The 17,008-nt window shown below is 40.1% G+C and overlaps 1 long non-coding RNA gene across 2 annotated transcripts in view; it reads right to left on the reverse strand.

The window, feature by feature from the left end:
- Positions 1-2,064: 2,064 nt before the first annotated feature.
- The window catches only part of LOC148017029 (uncharacterized), a 38,067-nt gene continuing 23,123 nt past the window's right edge, over positions 2,065-17,008 (reverse strand). The window contains exons 2-3 of one of the 2 annotated variants that reach the window (XR_015687954.1): positions 2,675-2,775; positions 2,065-2,513 (exon numbers count right to left, since the gene is read on the reverse strand). This is a non-coding gene — a long non-coding RNA (uncharacterized LOC148017029). The remainder of the gene's footprint in view (positions 2,514-2,674; positions 2,776-17,008) is intronic. The other variant, XR_015687953.1, reaches the window with a different exon arrangement.

The following is a 17,008-nucleotide window of genomic DNA, read 5'->3' on the forward strand; positions in this document are numbered from 1 at the left end:
GATCATTGTACTCCTCTTTCTCGAATCCTTTGATGGCTCCACGATCCAAGGTGCTAGCTCAAGCAAGCTCAATCTTCATGATCCAAGCTCCAATCTTCATAGCCGCGTGCACAAGAAAAGAGAAGAGAAGAAGAAGAAAAAGAAGAGAGAAGAAGAAGAGCTTCTCCATGGTCTCTCTTACACACTCACACTCTCCTCCCTCTCTCCCTCTCTCATACATAAAAAGGAAGCATGACCAAGAATAAGAATAGAGCTATCTTGCACACACACCAAGAACGAGCTTATCCATTCACTTTTTGACTTTTATACATGCCTTTCTTCCTTTGGGAACCCAACCTATTTCCATGATCGGCCATTCGGCCTTGGTCCTCTTTTCCACTCTCTTTCTTATTCTTTTTCCTATTCTTATACCTCTTTCACATGTGGCTTTTCATTTACAACTTGCATAGGAGGGAGCTTGGCACTCTTTTACAAAGGGCTAAAATGCACTTTATTTCTTACATGCCTTGTTCTTGCTTTTTAAAAAATTTTACCATGTTTCTTGGTCTTCTTTTCCAACATTCTATCTTATTATACTCCTTCTTAAGCCTTCTTTGTGATTTGTGTCATTTTGTGCCTTGTGTCATTCCGAGGGTTAACATTATTCCACGCGTAGCTAAGTGCCAGTCCCATAGCACTGGATGGTATGGATTGGAGAGTTAAGGTTAGTCTGGGAAATAATACTTTGTAATATAAGAAAAATTTCCATGTATCTAGGATACCATTACAGCCATAAAATGGGATGACATATGTAAATATACCCTATAATTAGAGAATTAGGGTTAGCTAGGTTTTTCTAGGGTTAGCTATAAAAGATGAGGCCAGCTAAATGTAGCATATCTTTGGATCATTTGGAGAATTCATGTTTTGGTAACTTTCTTGTACTTCTGTCCTAGTTTAGCTATGACTGCCAGCCATGATTAATGCAGATTAATTCCTTCCCTTTCAATTTGTCTTGTTGGTTTCTTGTTGATCATCCATGGTTGGTCATGGATTTAGTCCAGTTTAGGCTAAGCTAGGTTAGTTTCATTACATTGGTATCAGAGCCTTGCTTTGATCCAAGGCAGGCTTTAATTCCATTATTTTTATGGTTATGATCTGGCTAGGGAGATCATTTTCATGGAAGATCCGATTACATGCATCCTTTTTGTGTAACTAGAGTTGAAGATACACTTACATGGTTTGGTTTCTTCTTGACAGTGACTAGTCAGGTTGTACTACTTCAAACTGTGGTTAATTTAGTGCTGCTTGACAGAGACATGGGGGCAAGATGGAGGATCTCTGCGTTACCCTGTGGACAATGGCAAGCTACAGCCAACTTGACAAGTCGTGACCTCATTTTGGTTCAAAAATTGAGGAGAATGGAGAAACCACATGTAACCGAGGTTAGAATGGGGTTTAATATGGGTTACTTTTGAGAGGGAAAGGGTTACTCTTGCCAAACAGTCTTTCTCTCTCTTGCCCCAAGCTTCCTTCAACCTCCATAGCCAAAACCTCCATCCTCTCTCTCTCCCATGATTTCTACTGTCAAAATGGACCTAATAGCTTAAGCCTCCATGCTCTAAGCTCCCAATTGAGTACTCAATATTGAAGTCTAGAAGAGGAAGTTGCGCTGATGCGGCCTTGGCTGACGAGTTAACGCTCTCTCTTTTGCCTTTGGCTACACTATAATAAGGTCCTCTAGCCTAAACCAGGACTTCCCTGGCTATCATAACCACTAAATCTATGCAGGAAATTGTGTTCAGACAAAGAATCTCAAGGGTGGCTTTCAAGCCATCCAACACTTCTAAGCCCCTCAAAGAATCCTTGTTTGGAGGTGCTTCTAGCTCGACAGGGCTTCTGTTTTTGTCAAACAACAAGAGCACTAAAGCATCAACAACGTCTTGAATGTCATTTCCCCTAAAAGGGACGACGGCAACCCTGGAAGCGAACGAATGAGCATGGTATGCCTTCATCAAAGGAAGAAGAGAGAGAAAAGATTGGATAGCAATTGAAAAGGGCCACTCAAGAAACTCATGAAAGAGCAAACAGGGCTGCTGTTGAAAGAGCCACATGTGATGCACGATAAAGAGATATTGTAGAAGCACGGGAAAGGGGAGAATCAGGAATTGAAGGCAAGTCTTGATACTTCAACATTTTTGGAGAAACACTCTACACAACTCCATTCACAGAACACATGCCTACGGTTCCATTCTTAGCTCCTCCTGCTGTGGTTCCATTCAAAGAACACATGCCTGGATCTGCTATTCAGTAAATCTGAATAATGTGTCTGAATAATGCTTCTGGAACATTGCTTTCAGTGCTATGATTTGCACTTGTAGAATCACCAATTCATCTCTGCATCATCATCAACAAGAAGGCATTTTTAGTATCAACAAGCTTTCTATCCTGTAGTAGCCATGGCGAATGATCCAGAGTAGAATGATCTACATCGTCATCAACAAGAGCACGAATGTAGCAAAGATGCGAGGCATCTGCAAACAGAAGCCACGGAATTAGCATCATTAGTTACCAACAAACTGTCTCTGCCGTTAATAATGATTATTGGGAAGAACGGATGAATGAAATTTTGTCTGAATTGCTTATCAGCTTGGTTGATTTGACCTGCTTTGCCGTATGTCAAACAGTACTTCACCTTCATCCATGAGTTGGTCTTTGAATCCAGGCCCAAAAGATTCATATGAAGCCACTAGTCCTCCCATTTCACTTCTTTCTGGTTGTCTTGTTACCTGCAAGCTATCATTTGCAAGCTCAGTACATGGAATATCAGTTGTGGCCTATTGAGTTGGTATAGCCCCACACTTGCATCTATCAAACTCAGGTCTATTGCTCCACTGTATGAAGACATCTTCTCATCACCCACTATTGCAGCATTCCCTACCTCTTCCCTGGGATCTCTTTCTTTGAGAGTTGCCTCTGTTGTGTGCAACCCATCAATACCACTTGTAGCACTTGTATTATGCATTACTGATCATACATACTTTAGTCGTGACTCAAAAAACTCTATCAAGCCAGATGGCATTAATGTTAAAGGCTGTGCAGTTCTGGATATAGATTTGGAGCACATGTTCATGGTGGTAGCATAGCTGAAGAAGACAAGGAATCATAGCCACTAGTTGCAGCAAACTAGGGCCATCATTGTCTGCTTTCTTTATAGAACTTGCCAATTCAACTCCTTTACTTAAGTCATCTCTCAGAGTTTATCTGAATGGGCTGGTAGTTTTGGAATAGTTGAAAATGGTGCAATCAGGTCTTACATGCTCATCAACATGCATGTTTAGTACAACAAAAGTTGTTTGAATTGGAGAAAAGCATGCTACAACAGGGCGATACAACTTCATTTCATTTTCAAAGTCTCAATCCACTCTTTGATCATTCTATCTACATTTCTTAAAAGAATGCATAGAGTTCAAAGCTTCTTTGAGAGGTCTTGGAGCTTTCTTATCTCTTCGACATAATGGACAACTTGTACTCAATAATTTCATTGAAGATTTAGTTCATCATCAGTAATAAAGCACTCTTCAATTAGTGAATCACTCCTACAAGAATTCTTACCAAGATCTCATGAAGATTGAAGACCTACTGTTACCTACAAGCATTCTTAGCATTGTATCATGTTTGGAGCATGATAGAATGCAGTAAGTGCTTTTTAAGATTGAATGCTCTTTTTGGGAACCTTTCAACAAGATTGAACAAGCAAGTGGGTTCCTCTTTCCTTTGCATATACTATGGATCACACTTGACCAAGTCATTGAGGGTATACAATGTATGACAATTAGACTACTGCGGGGAAAAATTGGGTGCGTTATGGGCTTATTTGTAGAGAATATGCTTGGATTATCAATGTACTTACTGATCTGAAGCATCTCCCAACTTCTTATGGGTGGAAAACATTGTTCATTAGGTTAAACAGGGCCAAAACATAGTAAAAATAGGGTATAGTCCACTGTGGACAAATCTGAAAATCCTTTTACAGAGAGGGGTATTTCTGCTTCTAAGATGAAACCAACACTCTCATTTGAAGCTAGACATCATAGGTTTCAATTAGAGCTATCATTTGTTCCATTTTGGACTTGTATTCATCAAGTTACGGCCAAAACAATGCAACTAGGTACTTGGGACAGGGTGCTGTCTACTATAGCAGACATAATAAATCATTTCCAGAATGGGGTATTGGAATATTTTAATGTGAACAAGACTTTTAATTGGTACTAGACATCGTGGGCTTCGAGCAGAGCCATCAAGAACCTCATTTCGATCAATATTTCTCAAGATATGGCCCAAACTATGCAACTAGGTACCCGGGACAACTTGTCTGCATGGGACAGTTTAGTGAAGGATGTTAGGGAAATGAAGTTAGAGGTTGAAAACCTTGTGTACCTTGTGTCTCTTGTTGATAAAGGTGTTGGACTAGCATCTACGAGTCAGCATGCTCATGATTTTGGATTTAATGCTTATGGTTATGCTTCCTATGATGCTCCAGCTCATTGTCATGACAATTTAGGATCTCCTACTTCCTTCACTAGTGGGCAATATTTTAGCAATTCTAGGGGATACTATGGTCATGATAATGCGCGCCAAAATAAACCCTTCTCAAATGGTTCTTGCCAGTAGCAAGATGGTCTTATTCATGATAATCACTATCATGAGAGTTGTGTTTGCAGCATCCCTTATCAAAGCAATGTCTATGCACAGAGGCATGATGTTTTAGAGCAGCGGCAAAGTCATTATGGTGGATCTTATCCGTATGGTAATTATGCTTCATGCATTGAGGAAAGGCAGTATTCATATGATGTTGGTCAGCAACATAATGATTATGATCAAGGGGGATATATATGCAGTCCAACATACTTGGAAAATGGGCACTCTTATGATAGATTTTCTTGTGTACCATCTTCTTTTGAAAATGATCGTGGTGGCCATATCTATTATGGCTGTGTTAAACAATCACATATGTATTTTTCTTCTTGCCATGAAGTTGGACAATACTCTCATGGTTTTGAACAACATCAAGGTTCTTTTGGTCAGCCATATTTACCTAACGACTATGTTTCTTCTTCAAGACCATACTCAAATTCTTCTGGACAACATACTTATGATAGTGCTTACGAACATGCCTATACCTATAATCAGCATTATACATATGTATGCAGTGGTTATGATTGCTCCAATGGATAGTATCCTAATGGGAATCATGCTACTCTCTCTCAGCCATATGCAATAGAGAATGGGCAGCCCCATACATCATTTAATGTGGGGATGTGTTCCATACTAATTGATGTTGATCATGCATATGGAGAAGAGTTGAAAGCTGAAGGAGTGGGTACCATTGAAGAAAATGAAGAATATGAAAAACATGACAGCTTACAAAATGGAGAAGAAGATGAAGAACAAGACAATGCTATAAATCACGGACAAGATTATGATCAAGAAGGGGATCAAGGAGAAGAAGATGACATTGAAGACACTCAAGATCTTTTTGTTGTTCAAGAAGGATATGACTTTTGACAGTCTTGTAGATCTTATGGTGCCTCATGTGCATCATGATACTTATCAGCCTATTGATGATGATGATCTCTACTATCACGGTACACACGTGTTTGATGAGAATGAGGGATGAGGTGGTGGTCTTCTTTTTCTTCTTCTTCTTTTGCTCCATGGTCTTCTTCTTTTTTAATAGCAACTAGATAGGCCTTTTGTGACCTCTTCTTGGCATGATAGAATTTCTCCATGTGCCCGATCCTTTTGCAAAAGTCACATACTACTTGACCTTTCTTGCCCTTGTACCTATATATAACATTTGTTCATCTGTAGAGATGATTGGTTCTTCTTTGGATTTTACCTTCTTTTCTTCTTTTAGCAGGGAGGCCTTAATGTCAACCAGTTTAGAACTAGGCATGTTGATCAATGTAGTTGACACATTATTATAGTCAGGAGGCAGGCTTTTTAAAAGAACACCAATACAAATATCTTCATCCATCTTGAGATCAATTCTTGCAAGCTGAGTTAAGAGACTTTCCATATAGTTTAAGTGAGTTGCAAGAGATGTGTTTGATTTCATATCTAGCCTGAAAAATTCAATCAGTAATCCATAGTTAGATAACTTTGATTGTGCACCAAACAAAGTATCTAATCTCTTCCATGCATCATTAAAGGTTTCACAGGTATCCACACAATCGATGTAGCTGCCATCCAATTCTAGCTTAATGATGGCTTGTTCTTTGTTGTCATTTTTTTGCCAAGTAACTACAAGGTCCGCATCCCTAGGTTTCTTCTCCTTGCCATTGGTAATGGCCCAAAGACTCTTCTTCATCAGGATGAGCTTGATGTGGGTTTGCCAAGTGTGGAATCCGACTCCTTTGAACCGAACAGTTGGAGAGTTTTTTTTCATGCTGGAGCAGCAAATCAATACCAAAACTTCTAGATTTGAGCAGCAGGAGATGTGTCAAGAGACACAAGGAATGTAGTGTCAAATAACACTTGATAAGTATCAATAGATACCATGCTTTCAAGCACTTGAGTTTGATGCTTTGATGCTTGGATTTCTCCCTTCCTTACTGATTTGATGGAAAATGCTTGCTGGAAACTTCAATCTTCAGTGGATTAGAGTAGTAGAGGTTTGGTTTGAGTGTCAGGAGAGAGAAAATGAAGGAAAGATGAAGTTTCAAGTAAGTTGGAGTTTTAGGGTTTGCAAGACAAGGGCCTGGTTTTTCTCTCTATATGGATCGCACAGTGAACCATTTGGGATAAGATTTGAGCTAGGAATGCCTTAGGTGATGGGCTTTCATCACCCTATGATCATGGTCAACATCGCAGCACGTAGGAGAAGATTCGTTAGTATGACCAGTCGCAAACAGGGCAATGACTACGTTTTTCAACAATGCTGGGCATATGCTCCACCAATGTTAGTATGACTGAAGTGCTACAGAGAAGCTTTGGAAGCAGGGAAACAATTCTCCATAAGGAAGCACCGAGAAATATTGCATGTAGAGTGAGATATGAAAGCTTCAAGCATGGTAGATACAGGCTGTGACTATGGCTACCACAAGGTGAAAGTTGAAGCTGAAGGTTTGAGCTACCACTAAGTTGAACCGAGGTTGAGAGAGTAAAGAGAGGAGTTGAGTTGAAGCTTAGGCCATACCTCTCGATTGGGCTTTGATACCATGTAAAGAATGTCGAATCTAGAGCATGGCTATGGAGGTTGAAAGAGGAAGAGTGAGCCCATGAGGTAACAGACATCAAGACCAAATGTCACACAAGTGAATTAGGTTCCAAAATGGAAGTTTAGACTCATAAACACAATCTTGTGTGTTGACAATGACACGTACGCTTTACTGGAAGGACAAAAGTACTATAACATTGTACTCAAAATGAGAGTAAGGACAATGCTTTATAGGAATAGACTAGACTGCACTTTCCACCATTGTGCATATGGGGTTCTACATCATGAGCCCACACTGCTCCATATACAAAGAGGCTAAGCTGGGTGTGATGGCCAATATCTCAACAAGTTTTGCCTCCAGTTCTTCTAGGTTATGTATGCTATGGTATCGTAAACTGATTGAATACATGCATCTCCATGGTTAGGTGATATTTGTTCCTTTCTTCCTCGAAAAATGGTAGCCCTACCATTTGGATTCCTATCATAACAAAACACTTCACAATGAGTTCTCTTTGTAGAACAATTCTTTGCTTAAAAGGCGAAGTAGTTAGAAAGAAGCATTATCTAATAATGAAATGCATACACTAAGGAATGAAAACTTTTATATTAATCACTCCATACATTTCACACAAGAACTTCGTGAAGAATTTTTCACTAACTAAAAATTCAATTCATCCTTATTTTTAGAGTTCAATCATATTTTGATTCATTTTCACTTTTCACCTTACTCCGTCCCCCGTTAGAGTGATGAGAATCCTTCCTAGGATTGGAGAATGGACTCTCTTCAGGATCACTCGTGCTATTGCAATGCGGTTGACTATGTAATCTCGCAACACTAGACCAATTGGACAAAGTTGCAGCCGTCCTAGTAATTGTGTCAGAACCTACAGTTTCTTGACGCCCAGTAGTAGGTTTACAACAAAATTCTGTACTATTGACGCAATTCTTTATACAATTGCCATGGTAATGGCCTGCTTGATGCTGTCCACTACTGTTTTCTTTTGTCGTGCTGGACCTGGTGAAATTCCCTCTCTCATGAAATCCTAACATGGACAGTTTTGGACATCAAGCTTATTTTCATAAATTTCTTATCAAGATCATGGGGCTTTTGGTCAATTTCACTTCCTGAAGCCTCTACACAAAGGATTGCACCAACATTGCATGGATTTCCCATCATTGTGAAAGAATGGAGTGGATTCTTGAAGGATTCATGGAAGGGGTGACCAATGTCATTTGAAGGAAGGGAATTATTGGATTCTCTTTTAAAATTTTGAAGTTTCTTTGAAGCCTACTTTATACAATGAAGAGTAATCAGCATCCTCAACTCAAGTGGCATCTCTATTGGAGCCTTCTTCATCAAATTTTGGGTCCAATGGTTCATGGGAGCACTCTTCATGAAGATTCTTGATCAAGAAGCTGGATATTAGCATTGAAAAGCTAAAATGGGGATTTCTTGGATTAATAGAAGCTCAAGTCAAGCTCTATTTGTTGAAGCCAAGTTCTATTTGTGGGGGATTCCTTCAGCAACAACAACACTCTTCTCCTACAAGCTAAAGAGATTTTGGGAAGCAAATGTATTTGGAAAATGTATGATGGCAAATGCATGACAATGTATAGTGGCAATTGGTTGCAATAAGATGCTAGGGTTAGCTATAGCTATAAATAGGAGGACAGCCACTAAATGGGGAACACATTCTATTTTGGAACAAGAAGTTTGGTTTGTTTCTTTCCTTGTAACCATCTTCATTTCCTAGTTAATGACAGTTCTAGCTATGGTTTCTTATCAATTTCTTGTCATTTCTATTTGATTCTAGGCTTGAATAGGCTAATTTAGTCTTAGGCTAAGATCCCTTCATTACAATTTGCTAGTTGTTTGTCAAGTATGCCTAGGTCCAGGCGTTCATAGCCTCTAGCAAATAGTGTGAAAATTGAGTCCAATCGTTTGATATAGGTCACTAAGTCATCTCTTGTGTTCATGGCCATATCGGATGCGAATTCGAGAATTGATTGGGGTTTGACTCGACTAGACTACTTAGCTATGGTTGCCTTCGCTATGAGGTGGTCATTGGAGTGTTTGTTATTTGTCACTTGTACTAGAGCTTGTGGTTCAAGGGCCATGTGGGTCTTTATTTGTGTAGTGGGTAGTGCATTGAAGGCATTAGGGTAAGGTCTATCAGTAGTGGGCCTGGATTTTGGATGATAGACCCATTGAGTGTTCATGGTTTGAGTATCTTTGTGCTTGCTTTGTTTTTTGCCTCTTGTTGGCTCACAGCTACATGTATGTTAGTTGGGAGGTTGTGGTGAATGGGTCAGTGTGCCATTCATGGATTTAGGCAACCACACCAGGGTGTTTCCATCATAGAAGCCTTGGACACACAACATGGCTTTTGGCACCCATCTCGGTTTGATCCTTTGTCTATTTGTGTAATGTCAACTTTTTCATTTAGGTCTGGTGTATGAGACACGAGAGCCATGAAATCTTGCAAATGTGCCCTTGGTAGGCTGAGATTTACATTTGGGAATCCACTTGGTTATTTAAATTGCAACTTTGGTTGGGGCTTCTGAGTGTTGCAAGTATTTTCCACTGGATGTCTATGCAGGTTCACTACCCCCTCCTTAGGGATGACACTGGGTTTAACTACCAGTAGCGCTATGGATTTTGACGAAGCCACGGTATCCTCGCTAAAAGCCATGACTATCCTAACATTGTCTATGGCAAGGTGATGCACTGAGAGTCGTAGTCAACATTGTAGTGAGCCTGTTTCTTGAAAGCACAACCCAAAAGTGATTCCTTGCCAACACCTTTTTCGTTAGGTAGTACATAAAAGATGATCAAGAGGCTCTCGGTCTCAATGGAAACCATTACTTTGCACTTTCCTAGTAGTGGATAGGATCTCCAAATGGATTGAGCTTGGCATTAGTCGGTTGTTGCTGAGACCAATGATGGACCAATGATCATACGTGAGGATGTTGTTGTTAGCACCCTCATCGATTAATGCATCAAAGTTATGTGCCTTTTGGACGTTTACCATTATGTGCAAGTAGGTTGGTGCTACTGCTTCTTCATCCTCATCCTCTATGCTTGTGATAGTTGCCACTCTAACGTTTATGGGTAGTGTCATCATTGGGGGCTTGTGCAGTGGGTGTGATGGAGGGTAGTACTTCTTGATACAACTCCCATTAAAAAAGCCTATACTCTCTTCTTCTAGAGTTTCAAGCTCCATGTTGCCTCTTCTACTAATATTACAGACTTTAAAAAGTCCCAATCCCTTGTACTTCATTTTTTATTTGTGATCCTTTATAGAGTACAACAACGCTAAGTCTCCTTGTTCAAAGTCACCTTGTTTGACATGCTTGTCAAACCAACTCTTGAGTCATGCCTTCCCATAAATTAGGGCATGGGTTGCAATGAGTCACGTTTTAGACATGCATTCTAGTTCTACTAGGCTATTTGTCCATGCTTCCTTGCCATTCTATCTCTCTTGGATCACTATACTCAGGCTTGGAATGAAGAACTCAATTGGTAAGATTGCATTAGTTCCATAGGCCAGCTTGAATGGTGTTTGCCCTATGGCCATTTTATAAGCAGTCGTGTACGCCTATAATGCTGCCATTATTTTATTGTCCCAATCATTGCCTAAGGTAGAGACCACCTTGGTTAGGACAATCACTAGGATTTTATTTGTGGCTTTATCTTAGACCATTGACTTGAGGGTAATACAGTAAGGATTTTTGATGGATTATCAAGAAGATGGACAACAAGTGAGCAATCACTTCATTGATGAAATGTGTGGCTTGATCACACTAACTAATTTTATGGCACATCCAAACTTGAGATCACTTGCTCCCAAATAAATTTGGCAATGGTCCTAATGTCAATTTTTTTTAGTTGCTCAAGCTTCAACCCACTTGGTGAGATAGTTTGTGGCTAGAATTATGTAACTCGCTTGTGAGTATTGTGCTATAGGGTTGATTGGACCAATGAAATCAATCCTCCATTTTTCAAATGGTTGGTGTGTTATCACTGGGGTCAACCCTATCTTATCCTTACAAATAGGGACTTTGGTTCGTTGACACTCATCACAATGTTTCACAAACTTAGCTACATCACGGAATAGTGTAGGCCACCACAATTGAGACTGAAGCACCTTATGTGCTATAATGTCCCAATTGAAATGTCCTCTAGTAATTCCACCATGACCTTCTACAAGCACACCATGCATCTCATGCTCACAAACACATCTCCTTAATAGTCCATTCTATCCTAATCAATAGAGTTGACTGACAATCAATTAATAGGGTTGAATCTTTAGAATGAGACGTTTTAGCCTAGCCTTCTCAATTGGACATTCAGGAAATCCATGTTCTTGGATGTGGGCTATGTCATTTGCCCAATAAGATGTAAGGTCTACTATATAATGATGTAAGGCCTTGCCCAGCTGTTTCTCCTATGGTTATGAGAGATATATGGTCTGCTATATAATGATGTTTGCCCTTATACGTACTACCAGATAGAAATCAAATTCTAATAGCAGAAGTAACCATTGAGCAATGCATCGTATTGCATAGGGTTTATTCACAAGATAAAGCAATGCTTGATTATCAACAAAGAAAGTAAAGGGTGTAGCTAGAAGGTAATGTTGAAATTTCTTAACTGTAAATACCATAGCTAGCCCTTTCCTCTCTGTTGTGGAGTAGTTCATTTTCGTGTCAGTGAGTTATCTACTTGCAAAGCTCACTGGGTAATCCAAGTTATGCTCTCTACGTTGGCACAAAATTGCTCCCACGGCAAACTTTAATTCTTTGATGCATCAATGTGTATATGGAAGGTAATAGAGTAATCTAGGACTCGTAGAATAGGTGCAATTGCCAGAGCTTTTTTTAAGTCTTCATAAGCATGTTGGCACTCCTTAGTCCACTCAAATATAATTGGCAGCTTGTAAATTGGTCATGCAATGAGTGTATAATTCAATATAAACCATTGATAGTACCCTGTGTGGCTGAGGAAGCACTGAACTCCCTTGTAGTTAGTTGGTGGTGGAAAATTCACAATCACTCTAACTTTGGAAAAGTCAATAGCAATGCTATTTTTACGACCATGTGCCCTAGGATACATCCATGCTTTACCCAAAACAACTGGCATTTTAAAGGGTTCAATGAGAGACAATATTGCCTACAACATTCAAAGACTATGCAGAGTTTTCCTAGGTTCTCCTCCCAAATTGGAATGAACACATAGATCATCAATGAATACTTTCAGCCACTTTCTAAGCACGTCGTTGAAAATGGTACACATAAGGCACTGAAAGGTAGCATTCGTGTTAGTCAACACAAATGGCATGACTATATATGCAAACACATCCCATTTTGTTGTGAATGCCATTTTATGCTTCTCATTTGGGTGCACTTACTCTTGGTTAAAGCTAGAGAAGCCATCCATAAAATTGTAGGCTTCCTTTCTTGCCACTCTTTCAAGTATGTGCTTTGTGTACAACAATGGATAATTGTCTCTCTTTGTCGTTGCTTAACCTTTTTGTAATTTACGCACACTCAAATCTTCCCATTCTTCTTTAGGACAATTCCATGTGTTCAATCTCATAAATGAATCTAGCATGTATTTATTTCCTCCTCTATCATATGAGCATGCTTTGGATTCATTGCGTACAGTCTTTGTTTAATTGGTGTTGCATCGATAGTCATGGGAATGCTGTGAGCCACAACACTTGGATCAATTCCTTTCGGCTCTTGTAAGGACCAGGCGAATACATCTACATATTCTTGTTAGAGATTAATGAGATTGGCCTCCTCTTGCTCAGTTAAGTCATCGGCTATGTACACGGGTCGAGGCTTGTCCCTTCCCTTGCCAAGTTGACTTCCTTAACTTAGCGGGTCCTTCAATGGGTTCACTAGCCAGTCCTACTGGTTTGGCTCCTACTAACACCACTATGCGGTCTCCCTTGTTATACTTAGTAAAGTGTTTGGATTTGAGGACTTGGAGTGTCTCCTTCTCTCTTCTTTGAGCCTCTTGCACCTCAAATGGACCAAGAGGTCCCCCTTGGTGCATTTGGTCTTAAGTGGTTGTGGGATTTCTGGACCTCTCCCTCATAGCCTTCATTGAAAGAATGAGTTTCTCCTAGTGGTCATAGCTCCAAGATTGATTTTACTCCAAGTAGTGGTGTAGTGCCTGATTGAGCTAATCCAGCTTACTCATAGTCTACTATGTTGCTCTAACCAGGTGTGATCACAATTTACCTTGATGACTCCTCTTTTCACCCTAAAAGCACTAGCCTCTCAGGGTTTAGAGTCCGCTCTTATATGCTCAATCACTCGTCCATTTGTGTCATATTCTATTGTTTCGACTTCTTGTCACTTTCATTACCATTAGAACAACAGTCTTTATACTCATCATTTGAATCCTCATACTCAGACCATTCATTATTCCCATGGTTCTTGTTTGTAGAAATTTTCTCATTTGCAAGTTGTACAATAAATTTAGATCATGCACATTAGTCCATTGCCACTCTAGATTTTCCATGAGATCCTTAAGAGGTATAAAGTTTGCAGCTGGGTTAATAGCTAGCTCTCTTGTCAAGTACTCAACAATTCTATGGAGTTCAAATTTATTAGTCGGTACATGGTAGGTGATAGGCATTGGTCAACTGATGGAACTTCTACCCATCATGCAGAGAGGTACTGATGATGTAGCATCATTCTTGGTAACTCAGAACTCATGATCCTGTTAAGTTTACTAGCTGCTTCTACAGCCTTGTTCATAGTCATCCTCATCATCTAAGAATGGCAAGTCAATGGTTGCCAATACATGCATCCAATCACGCTCATCCTCAGGGGGACAATGAATATACTTAGTTAAGGGTCCACATTCGTGCTTTCTCTATCAGTCACCCTTTAGCATTGTAGAGATAGCATCAAGGTCAATTGGTGAGGTTTTCCAAGTATCCATCTCTACTCGAACAACTTCTATTATATTGCCCGAGAATATCAGGCCATTATCCCAATCCTCTATCACTCGAACATTTCTCATCCATGGCCTACCTAACAATATATCATAGTCCACTCCCTTCATGACTATGAAGTTAATTGAGAATCGGATTCTTGCTATCTTTAGAGGCCAATCTTTTAGCACTCTGAATAGTCCTCGACTTTCATTCCATTTGCTAGTGTAACATTAAACCGAGCAGTTTCCATCGGTGGGTCCAAGCTTGCAAAATTGTGTGGCTAAGTACACTAACTCCTGTGCACACAATTCCTTTTCGTGTGGCATCACCTAATGCAACAACATGTAAGACTGCATGCATTTCTGTGCCTTCCCAAAAGACATTCACTCGTAAAGATTCAGACAATGGGTTTAGGGTTAAGCTTTGTATATGCATCTCTACATCATGATCTAGCAAGTTGTTTACTCCATGCCCTTTGCGTCTTTCTACCCACTACTTCAACACTTGCCATAACATGGGGTTTTGCCTAAACAATTCTCCTTATTGTAAGGTTACAAGAGTTGATATCAATGCCATGAGAAAATTGCCGACCTTTTCCTTTTCCTTTTCCTCTAACTCAAGGCTTTTCTGCCAATGCAGATGTCTGTCTGTGGCATCTAGGTTCTGTTTGTGTGGTGCTACATGGGGTGTTGATGTGCATCTTGATCTCAAGTGTGTAGGAGACTAGTGGACTCATGCTAAAGAGCTCATTAATCTCATCCTCCAATATGGACTCTACATCCATGTAGGTGTGCTTGAGCTTCTCTCATCCACTCTTTGACTTTGTCCACAACTTCTAATTTGTGTTTTGGCTCGAGGTATTCTCCAACATTGGCATTTTCCTTTTCCACTATCTTAGGAGCAAGTGTTTTTGCCTCAACGTCGATAACCTATTTCCCTTTGGTCAGCATGGTGGCACTATTCGTTTTAAGTGTTATCTTGGTGTCCGCCCTCTTCCTTCTCCTCCTCCGGCTCTTCTTTCCATCAGCTATTGCATCTAAGTTGCTCGGTCTAGGTAATGAGATACTGACCTGCTTTGTTTGAGCTCGAGTCGTCGCGTGTTTGGTGGGATTGGTGTGGCTTCATCATCAAGTGTTTCAACACTAAAGAGTCCAAGTGGTACTAATGGCACAATTGCTATACTAATGCAGCGTATTTTTTCTAAGGAAATCAGTGTAGTACAAATGTGTAACTCCACACTTAAACATCTCAAGTTGGCATTGTCCTTGTTTGCTTGCTCCTTTTTAGGGCAATGAGATAAAGTGTGCCCTTGATATTCACAAGTCCAACATGCTAGTGGCTCTTGGTGTTCGGGCCTCCTCCTAGATCTCTACCTCTTTCCTTGCCTAAAACCATAATTGGCACCAATTTAAAGTCTAAAATCCATCAATATAGGATTACCCTCCTTGTTATAGGGGTTCACATATGCTTTGTCCTCGAGTGGTTCCTCTACAAGGTGTATCAAAGTATCAGTTGGATGGGTCATTGTGGGTCCAGATGGCCTAGGGATTCCCGTGGGTTTGATGTCAATTCTAGGGGCAAGTGGCTTCAAGTCACTGGGCTCTGATAGAACTAATGGAGCTCTTCTTCCAAAATTTGGCTACCTATTCACTAGATAGTAGGGTTGAATATAGGACTGTTGGTATGGAAACCTTCTTGGCAATCGGCAGTACATCGCATCATGTCCAAATCTACCACAGTTACCACAAGGTCGTGATCTAGGGTCGGGACATTCAGTTGGAAGATGGTTCTCACCCCAATGCACACACTGCATGTGGGGTCTCATTAGACTTTTCAATATCTCTTATAGCTTGGCCAACTCTACCTTCAAGTCGGCTATCTCTTAGTTTTGGTTTTTTCTCTTATCTTGCATGCTTTGGCTTGATCGCTCACTAGGGATTGTGGTTATCTTAGTGCTCCTAAAAGTGGTGTTCTCTTGTGGTATGGCTCTTGAGCTTCTCTCTCTCAACAAGTCATCCACATGTATTGTCTCTTCAAAGACCCTGGCTAACACATTTGCAGGTTCGAGTTACTAGCTAAGGCCTTATAGAGTTCTTTGTTTTGGATTCCATTGATAAACACACTGGAGAGTGCTCCTTCATTGGTTCATTTCGTCGCTTGAATCCTCTTCTAGAGACTTCTCATGTGAGTGATGTAGTCTCGAATTTCCTCCTTGTCTTTTTGGTTGATATTCATGAGATATTCATCAACATGACAATGAGGTTGTCTGAGTATCTAGCTTCGAGAAATCTTTTAATGAAAAGATCCTTCAGGACATTGAAATTGTTGCACTTAGTGTTGTTTAGGCTAGTAAATCAAGTTTGCCCCTTGTCTCTTAGGTAGAGTCCAAAAGCTTGTGCACACTAAGCAGGATCCATAAGGTTGTTTGCCTCATACACTTGCTCAAACTATTTAATGAATCTATAAGGATCATTACTTGTCTGATACTTCTCAAGTTGCTTTACAACTATAAGTATCTTAGTCTAGCTTCTAGCATTTGGGATGATTCCCAACCCAACTAGGAATGAAGTTGCTAGGGCTGCTCTGATTTGCTCTATAGTCATGTTATCCAACAGTCACTTCGTGAGAAGCTCACTCAATGTAAGATTAGCCTCTAATGCTCTCTCCTTATTGGCATTTCCTCCTGCTTTGTTTCTGCTTGCGACAGTAGGACTCATTAGACCTCGTTGAGCTCGATTCTTGTGTGCTCTTTTACAAAGGGCTAATATATGCTTGATTTCTTGTGTGCCTTGTTCTTGATTTCTTTTTAAAATTCCCATGCTTCTCGGTCTTCTTTTCCAAATGAGCTATC

This window comes from Lygodium microphyllum, chromosome 22, assembly GCF_053477565.2.
Source record: "Lygodium microphyllum isolate KBCC chromosome 22, Lygodium_microphyllum_v1.1.10, whole genome shotgun sequence".
Classification (NCBI taxonomy): domain Eukaryota; kingdom Viridiplantae; phylum Streptophyta; class Polypodiopsida; order Schizaeales; family Lygodiaceae; genus Lygodium; species Lygodium microphyllum.